General features: G+C 49.6%; 1 protein-coding gene across 2 annotated transcripts in view; it reads left to right on the top strand.

Annotated features, from left to right (window-relative positions):
* The first annotated feature begins 756 nt into the window (after positions 1-756).
* Positions 757-9,867, top strand: part of Casp8 (caspase 8) — a 31,771-nt gene continuing 22,660 nt past the window's right edge. The window contains exon 1 of one of the 2 annotated variants that reach the window (XM_028885698.2): positions 757-948. The gene's annotated coding sequence lies outside the window, so the exon portion shown is untranslated. Of the gene's footprint in view, positions 949-3,001; positions 3,452-9,867 lie in introns of those variants that run through there. The other variant, XM_028885702.2, reaches the window with a different exon arrangement.

Raw genomic sequence — 9,867 nt, 5'->3', positions numbered from 1 at the left:
ACGCGGCCCCCTCCGCCCCCCCCCCCGCTTCTTCACGCGGCCCCCCGCCCCTCCCTGTCCCCCCGCTCCTCCACGCGGCCCCCCGCCCCTCCCCGTCCCCCCCGACCCTTCACGCGGCCCCCCGCCCCCCGCCCCTCCCCGTCCCCCCGACCCTCCACGCGGACCCCCGTCCCCTGCCCCTCCCCGTCCCCCCCGACCCTCCACGCGGACCCCCGTCCCCTGCCCCTCCCCGTCCCCTCCCGCTCCTCCCTGCGGGTCCCCTGGGACCCGCCCCTCCCCGCTCCCCTCCCGCTCCTTCCCCTGGGACCCGCGCCCCCCCCCCTTCCCCTGGGACCCGCTCCCCTCCCCTCCCGCTCCTTCCCCTGGGACCCGCCCCCTCCCCGCTCCCCTCCCGCTCCTTCCCCTGGGACCCGCGGCCCCCTCCCCCCCCCCCCCCCCGCGGAGGGTTGGGGTCTGCGGAGGGCTCTTGATTACGTCACCTAACCTGGGGTGATCAGGTATAAAGCCCGGCTTCTTGGGCTCGCTCGGAAACGGTGGCCGGGCCTCGTGGGAACAGGAAGTGCGAGCACTCCTGGGGACAGCCGGGCTCCGAAAGCTAGCGGCGGCCTGCTGCGGGCGTTGCAGACCTTCTTCCCGCAGCTGTGGCCCGGGAGCCCCGGAGCTGTGGCCGGTCATCCCCGGAGTTGTGGCCGGTGATCCCCGGAGCTGTGGCCGGTCATCCCCGGAGCTGTGGCCGGTCATCCCCGGAGCTGTGGCCCGCGAGCCCCGGAGCTGTGGCCGGTCATCCCCGGAGCTGTGACCCGCGAGCCCCGGAGCTGTGGCCCGCGAGCCCCGGAGCTGTGGCCGGTCATCCCCGGAGCTGTGACCCGCGAGCCCCGGAGCTGTGGCCCGCGAGCCCCGGAGCTGTGGCCGGTCATCCCCGGAGCTGTGGCCCGCGAGCAGGGACAGGTCAGTGCCGCACAGCGGTCTCGTTCCACTCCCCGTGGCTGTTGCTTCCGTGGCGATCTCTCGTGGCACTTCCAGAAATACAGGGCCGCCCGCGCCGGCGGGACCCTGAGCGCCTCTCCAGGAAACTTCATTCAACTTTAGTTACTTTCTTTTCAATTGGGCTCCGGAGCTGGGCCAATCATTGGGGGACATCACCGTGCGGAGTCCTCTAGCCTCTGCTGCGTGTCCTGCCGCGGCTTATGTGCTCCCCCAACTCTTAAGACACCCCCCAACCCTAATACCCCCCGATTCTCTCTCCCCTCCCCCAATCTCTGTGTCTCTACCTCCCTCTTCCTCCCCCTTCCTTGAACCTTTGTTTTTGTTTTTGTTTTTTGTTTTTTTGAGACAGGGTTTCTCTGTGTAGCTTTGCACCTTTCCTGGAACTCGCTTTGGAGACCAGGCTGGCCTTGAACTCACAGAGATCCTGTGCCACCACCGCCCAGCGCGCACCACCGCCCAGCTCCTTGAACTTTTAAACTTATGATTTTCCTGCTTCCACCAACTCTGCACTTAAAACATCACACACACACACACACACACACACACACACACAAAACTATGACCTGAGGCCAGTAATGTCTCAGTATGCCTTAAGCAGTGACTAGCTTTAAGTAGGTGTTGGTAATTATCACAGTCATATTTCTATTTCTTTTCTTTTTTTTAAAAAAAGATTTTATTTATTTATCATGTACACAGTGTTCTGTGTGTATGCTTGAACACCAGAAGAAGGCACCAGATCTCATTACAGATGGTTGTGAGCCACCTTGTGGGTGCTGGAAATTGAACTCACCACCTCTGGAAGAGCAGCCAGTGCTCTTAACCTCTGAGCCATCTCTCCAGCCCATTTTTCTATTTCTTACTTTTCTTTTTTCTTCCTTTCTTTTCTCTCTTTTTTACAGGGAGCCCTCTATGGTCCTTCTGCTTGGTTAGGTCTCAGCTTCTTTCTTTAAAACGTAATTTATTTCTGTTTTTATTTTATGTATATGAGTGTTTTGCCTGCATATATGTAGGTGCACCTGGTGTGTGTGTGTGGGGGGGGGGGGGGGAGAACAGGAAGGGATGGGACGGGGCACAGATCCCCTGGAGTTACAGTTTAAGCCACCATGTGGGTACCGGGAACCGAACATAGATACTCTGCAAGTGTAGTGAGTGAGTGTTCATAAACCTCAGGGCCATCTCTCCGCCCCAACAAATCTTTTTTTTTTTTTTTTTTTTTTAATAAATAGAGTAGTGATCAAATTAGGATGATTAACACTCTTCTTTCTTTCTTTCTTTCTCTTTCTTTCTTTCTTTCTCTTTCTATCTTTCTTTCTTTCTTTTTTTCTTTCCCTTCCTTCCTTCTTTTCTTTCTTTCTTTCTTTCTCTCTCTCTCTCTCTCTCTTTCTTTCTTTTTGTTTCTTTTTTTTTCTATTTATTTATTTTCAAGACAGGGTTTCTCTGTGTAGTTTTGGAGCCTGTCCTGGATCTCGCTTTGTAGACCAGGCTGGCCTCGAACTCACAGAGATCCGCCGCCCGGCAACACTCTCATTTCTTACAAATCTTATGTAATAGACAAAAGAACTCGTATATGGGCACACCTGAAAATATCTGAACTAATTCACAGCAGGGAATTTATGTATTTGTTCATTGGAACCAACCCAACCATTAAAAACAGAGGAATAGATGAGGAAGATGTAGCATTGTATACACACACACACACACACACACACACACACACACACACGGAAACTTTCAGTCACAAAGAACAGAGTATTTAACTGCTTCTTTGGGTATTTAAAATACTGCATAAAAAATAAAATCCACACGCCTATTAAAGGATTAACCCAGCACTTGAAGAGGCAGAGGCAGGTGAGTCTCTGAATTTGAGGCCAGCCTGGTCTACAGAGCGAGTTCCAGGGCAGCCAGGGCTACACGGAGAAACCCTGTCTCCAAAAACCAAAACCAATAACAATAAAACAAAAACAAACAAATAAAAAAAAACCCAAAACAGTTACATCATTTGCAGGAAAATGGACAAAAACCCCTGAGATAATCCTCTTAAGGCCAGCGAGCCAATCTCAGAAAGACAAATGCCCTTTGCTGTTCTCCTTGGTGGTTCCTAGATGTTATCGGGTCACGTAGACTCACTCCTGTGCCGTGAAAGTGGAAGTGAAACTGTCTCGAGACCGGGCGACAGGGGAGGCGCGTGACACGCTCAGCAGGCAGTGGGTACATGTGTAGCACTTTGGACAGGCTCCCCTTAGCCTCATCGTTTGAGTACCCGAGGCCAGCCTCTTCCTCCCGCCTTCCGTCTCCCGCCTGTGCCCCAGAGCAGGAAGTACAGACGCGTACAAGTGGCAGCTCTCGGTTGCCCTCTGCCTGTCCCCGGCCCAGAGAAGGGGCTTGGGAGCCGGGTGCCCTCGCCCGCCCGGCCCGCCGTGGTCCGCTCCTCCATGTGAAGACCTCGGGGTCGGTTTCTGATCAGGTCAGCTGGGCTGCTAAGTGGAGGGGGAAGGATCTCGATTCTAGAACTTTCTAGGCTTCTGAGTGTGGGATCTGGAGACCACATGGCTGTAGAGGGATTCGGGGTTTGAATACTGAAAGGGAAGCCGGGAGCTTTATCTGTGTGGGCAGTCGCCCTCTGCGACCCCCCCACCCCATCCCTTAGATGGATGTCTGTTTGGAAAAACCCCCACCTCCTTGAACAGAAGCTAAAATTTAAATTTCAACTGACCTGGCTGCTCCATCTCGGGATCCACTTACCCCCACGACCCCCAAACTGCACATCTTCTGATACGCACATGCACACCCCCAAACACAGTCTTAGCGATCTGAATATGTATGAAATCTGTAGTCCTGGGGATTGAATCCAGGGCCTTACATATGCTAGGCACGCACTCTACCACCCGGCTACCTCCCCAGCCTATCATTTCTATTAAAAAAAAAAAAAAAGAAAGAAAGAAAGAAAGAAACAGGACCGTCTAGAGAATGAAGGAATAAGGAAGCACAGATTAAAAACTCAGAAATCTGCCCCGGCGGCGAGGTTAGGCGTCTTTACAAGGGAAGTTATGAGTTCCGTTCAATTAGGAGATGGTGCGGGCGGCTGTACTTTTATGGAGGTTTGAACAATGCCTTTGCTGGGGTGTTTCCTACCACCTGCCTGCCTGCCTAGGCTTGTGGATTGTGTGTGTATGCGGGGTGGGGTGGGGTTGTTAGGATCTGGGGAGTTAGTTAGTTAGAGCCTAGTTAGAGCCTGGTTCTGGGAGCTGGCTTGCCCCGCGGCGCAGGCGGCACTAAGTTAGGACTTGGCCTGGGAGAGGCTTTGGATGGCGCGTAAACTCTCATCCCTGGAAAGTTCCAGCAAGTTTCATGTTACGCCCCCGCCGCATCTCATAGGTAGTTCTCTAAATCACGGGAGGAGCGAGATGGGGCTGATGATTATTCAAGGAAGGATTGTGATCAGATGCAGTCATCTGGCAAGAGAGGCTGTGGTGGAGCCCGGGTGAGCTCTCACGGGTGGGTGCTTGTTCCTCAATAGAGGGCCGGCCACACGCTTCTGTTTCATGGGCAGCTTTTCCTTTTTCCTTTTTTTTTTTTCGTTTGTTTTTTAGCTTTTAATATTTCTGGAAAAATCGATTATTTCAAAATATGGTGATTTGTCTTTCTCTGTTGCATCCAATAGTAATTAGAATAAAATAGCGTATCTTTTATGAGTTATGTGTGCATGTTTGTGTGTGTGTGGTGTGTGTGTGTTTTCTTCATGTGCTGTCTATCATGGGTCTTTGCTGGCCTGAAACTCACCAAGCAGCTCAGTTGGCTGGTGTTACAAGAATTTCACTTTTTTTTTTTTCCGAGACAGGGTTTCTCTGTGTAGTACTGGCTGTCCTGGAACTCACTCTGTAGACCAGGCTGGCCTCGAACTCACAGAGATCGGCCTGGCTCTGCCTCCCGAGTGCTGGGATTAAAGGTGTGTGCCACCACCGCCCGGCAAATTCCACATTTTTGGCGTGTGTCTGTTGAAGTCCTTGGGTGACATGTGAATCTGAGCCCAGGTCTGACCAGGTGATCTAGGTTGTGACTTAGAGCAGTAAAATGAAGACTGTGGTATCAGCTTCTTCAGAGGCTTCTAGTAAAATGGGTTAAGAGAAATGTCTTATGCTGCTGTGGCCGCTCCTGAACACGTATATGCCATAACGCAGACGGTGACTTACACTGAAATATTGTAGGTCAGACATAAATATTAAATGCTCGTTTTAAAATTATGCGTGTGTTGTAGGTGTGGGTCTGAGGTCTCAGGGGCACCTGTTGAGATGTGTGCGTTCTTGTGCTAGAGAACAAAGAATCGGACCATGGATTGTGATTTTTTTTTTAAAGTGTATTAAAAAAGAGGAAGGCGCTGCTGTGGGAGGAAGTAGCCTTCAGTGTCCGAGGGGTGGGACCAGCGCCGGCCATCTCCGCTCAGAGAGCCAGGGCTTTTCTGGCGCATGCTCTGTTCTGTAACATGGAGCCCTGGTGGGGAACGGTTTCTGATCTTTTTGCCGACCGGCTTCTTCTATATGTTAATCCTGATGCCTCTTTCTCTCGTACTCTCTGGCCATACTTGGATTATTTTTTGCAAAAAAATTTTACTTACTAAAGAAAAGATTTTTTTTTTTTGGTTTTAAATGGCCTTTAGGTTTTCTTTTCTATTTTATTTTTATCACTGTCTATAAGATCATTTACACATTAAAAAAAAATTTATTTTATTTTTGTGAGGTGGTGACTTGGCTCAGCTAGTAAGGAGGCTGGGTGAGCAAGCCTGGCGATCTGAGTTCGATCCCTGGAACCATGTAAAAGGTGCAGCGAGAGAACCAATTACAAAGTTGTCTTCTGACCCCGACAAGTGCATGTCGGCCATGCGTGTGTGCGCACATATGGTGATTTTTAAAGGGTCAACTCTTTGATCCATTTGCAATTTATTCTGATGTAAGGATTTCAGTTAGGATCCATTCCTCCGTCCCTCCCTCTCTCCCTCCTTTCAAGTTTGAGCAATTGTTCTAAAACAGTGTCTTTAGCCAACCGAACCGAGCTAGTGGGTACTCAGGAACTTTAGACCAACAGCTGTGGAGCCTCCATGGGACTGGACGAGGCCCTCTGCATACAGGAGACAGTTGTGTAGCTTGATCTGCTTAAGGGGCCCCTGGCAGTAGGATCAGGATCCATCCCTGGTGCGTGGGCTGGCTTTTTGGAGCTCATTACCTATGGGACACCTTGCACAGCCTTGATGCAGGGGGAGAGACTTGGACTTGCCTTTACTGAATGCACCAGGCTCTGCTGACTCCCCATGGGAGGCCTTACCTTTCAGAGGAGGGAATGGGGGGGGGTTGGGGGGGGAGGCTGGAGGAGGGAAGAGAGGGGAATCTGTGGTTGGTATGTAAAATGAATTTTAAAATTCTTAAAAAAAAAGAAAGAAAAAAAAAACTCAGCCAAGTTTACTGCCATTCTTCTTGGGAGTTGTTTCTGCTTTGGGGGGAGTCTGCAAAGATTGTTCTTGTGGTCGCTTTTGTGACTACTGTGTGTCTGGGAAGAGAAGAGTGTGTGCGGCTAGACTCTGCCCCTGTTCTGTCTATTCACTCTTCGGGTTTCTCTGAGACATGTGTGTGAGTCGGGGGGAAGGCGAGTTTCCAGATCTCTTAAGAACGTGGCTTCCAATACTTCGTGTTCTTTTAAGAGCATTCAGGTGCTGGTTCCTGGCCTGAGAGGCACTTCCTGCCCTGTCCTGGACTTCCCAGAAGTCCACTTCCTTAACATATAACCATACAGCCTTTAACACATGAACACACCCAGTCCTTACTTATTTTCATTTTCGTATTCTCTCTCCTTCTTCCTCTCTTTCCCTCCCCTTCCTTTTTTTCTAAGGCAGAGTCTCATGCTATAGAAGTTATAATAGTTAAGGATACCCTGGAATTTACCAGGCTCCCCACATGGCCTCAAACTATGGTAATTTTCCTGCCTCAGCCTCTTGTAACTGAACTGTATGGGTAAGCCACCATGCTTGACTTCCAAGACAGCACTTCCATTTACAAAAATAATTTTACAAAAATAATATCTGCATGTATTACCGTGAACATCTATAGAAAAGAAGGGCAAACTCCTGTTCTCCTTCCTGCACCCCCAAGCCCTGGTCCTTCAGGCCACACAGGGGACAGACAATATTCATCATGAGTCTGGTGTGTCTGCTTGAGAACGTCCCTGATTTTACTTTTCCTTTTTACAGACTATCTCTGAAAAATCTACTGCATTGCTTTGAATATCATTAAAAAGCAGGTGTATGACTTTTTTGTTTTATTGTAATGTGTTTTTCACTGTAATCAACACATCTTGGGTGCTATTTCAGAAAATGGAATGTAGTGCTAAGTGCTGCGAGCACATTGGAGTGCCCGGAGTTGTTCCAGGCTAGCCAGCCTGCCCTTGGAGTGCACTAAGTTGTTCCAGGCTAGCCAGCCTGCCCTTGGAGTGCACCGGGTTGTATGCTTAGTTGAACACATGCGTTTCTATAGAGAGGGAATTCTTTTCTCTGTGTGTGTATGTATGTGATGTATGTGTGTGTGTATGAGTGTGTGTGTGGTGTGCGCACGCGCGCATGACTGGAGATGCCTGTAGACGTCAGAAGAAAGTGTGTCAGATCCCTGGAGCTCGAGTTAGTGGTGGTTGTGAGCCACCTGATGTGGGTGCTGGGACGTGAAGTCACTTTTGTGAGAGCTCCAAGTGCTCTGAACTGCTGAGCTCTCTCTCTAGCTCCAGCAGGGAATTCTTACTTAAGGAATGGGATTATTCGATTGTTTCCTCATGTGCCCAGCAGTTCTTGTTGGTTGTACTTTGAACATGTGACTGTTAAGTGCTGGCCGGGTTTAAAATGCTTTTCTTTAAACACACACCACCACCACGACCACCACCACCATCACCACCAACAACAACTGAAGCATGACATAGAACAAAGTGACTCCATGCCACCTCCTCCTCCTCTTCCTCCTTCTTCAAATAAAATTTTATTTTATGGTATGGGTGGTTTTGTTTGTTTTTGTTTTGCTTTTTTGCCTGCATGCATGTCTGTGCACCACATGCCTGCCTGGTGCCCACAGAGGCCAGAAGAGGAAGTCAGATCCTCTGAAACTGGAGTTACAGTTGTGAGCAGCCATGTGGGGGCTGGGATCCATACTCCAGTCTTCTGAAAGAGCAGCCAGTGTTCATAACCACTGAGCCATCTCTCCAGCCCTTCGAAATGCCTTTCTTAGGTAAAAGAATTTTCATGGTAATTGATTTATTTTGCAGTGAAAGAGCCAGGGTCGAACAACTTTGGGAATTAAATAGAAAGCGAATTCTTTTCAAGATGTTGATCGTGTTTTCTAAATCAAGAAAACCTGTTTAAACATGTTTCACTAATCTTGAGCTCAAAAAAGACAAAGGAAGTTTTGCTTCATAATTACAAGTGTAACAGTCTCTTAGGAAAAGAATGAGAGAGGGCCTGCCAGGTGGCTCGGCGGGTTATAAAGCGATTGCTGTGCGAGGCTGCTAACCAGAGCTCTGTCCCCCTGAACCCCCCCCCCGGAAAGGCGGAAGGAGAGACTACGTCCCACAGCCTTGTTCTCTGACCCTCACACTGGCTTTGGCACACACATGCCTATACTCACACCACACAAATACACAATAATCATGGATTCAGTTTAACTTTAATAATAATAATAATAATCAGGGATCTGTAGAAGATGAAGAAAGTGTCTGAGTGTGGTGTTATTCTAACAATGGATATGTCGATGTACGGACCATGGCACACATCTTGAATCCCAGCACTTGAAAGGCCAAGGCAGGAAGGCTGGCCTAGTGCACAGTGAATTCCAGGCCAAGTTGAAGTACATAATGAGCTCTCTCTCCCTCCCTCCGTCTGTCTTTCGTTCATTCATTCATTCATTCTTTTTTTTTTTTTTTTTTTTTTTTTGAGGCAGGGTTTCTCTGTGTAGCCCTGGTTGTCCTAGAACTCACTCTAGGACCAGGCTGACCTTGAACTCAGTGATCAGCCTGCCTCTGCCACTGAGTGCTGGGATGAAAGGTGTGCGCCACCACTGCCTACAAAGGGACCTGTTTCAAAAAGTGAAAACATCTTGGGGATAGGGAGAAACCTGGAGCTAAGGAAGTTCCCAGGAATCCCCAAGAATGACCCCAGCTTAGACTACTAGCAATAGTGGAGAGGGTGCCTGATGGCTTACCGTGGTAATCAGATTGGTGAGTACCCTAACTGTCATCATAGAGCCTTTGCCCAGTAACTGATGGAAGCAGATGCAGAGATCCACAGCCAAGCACCAGGCCAAGCTCCAGTAGTTCAGTCGAAGAGAGAGAAGAGGGATTCTATGAGCAAGGGGCGGGGGTCAAGATCATGATGGGGAAACCTACAGAGACAACCGAACCAAGCTAGTGGGAACTCATGAGCTTTAGACCAACATCTGTGGAGCCTGCATGGGACTGGACGAGGCCCTCTGCATACAGGAGACAGTTGTGTAGCTTGATCTGCTTAAGGGGCCCCTGGCAGTAGGATCAGGATCCATCCCTGGTGCGTGGGCTGGCTTTTTGGAGCCCGTTACCTATGGGACACCTTGCACAGCCTTGATGAAGGGGGAGAGACTTGGACTTGCCTTTACTGAATTCACCAGGCTCTGTTGACTTCCCATGGGAAGGCATACCTTTTCAGAGGAGGGAATAGGGAGTGGGTTGTGGGGAAAGGCTGGGGGGGAGGGGCAGGAGAAGGGAAGAGAAGGGGATCTGTGATTGGTATGTAAAATGAATAAAAATTTTCTTAATAAAAAAGTGAAAACAAAGAAAGGCAATGATAGAGACTGTTGTTTTTAGTAAGTCCCACGGTATCTACAT

This window comes from Peromyscus leucopus, chromosome 13 (genome assembly GCF_004664715.2).
Source record: "Peromyscus leucopus breed LL Stock chromosome 13, UCI_PerLeu_2.1, whole genome shotgun sequence".
Taxonomy (NCBI): Eukaryota; Metazoa; Chordata; class Mammalia; order Rodentia; family Cricetidae; genus Peromyscus; species Peromyscus leucopus.
This window is presented reverse-complemented; position numbering and strand designations above follow the sequence as displayed.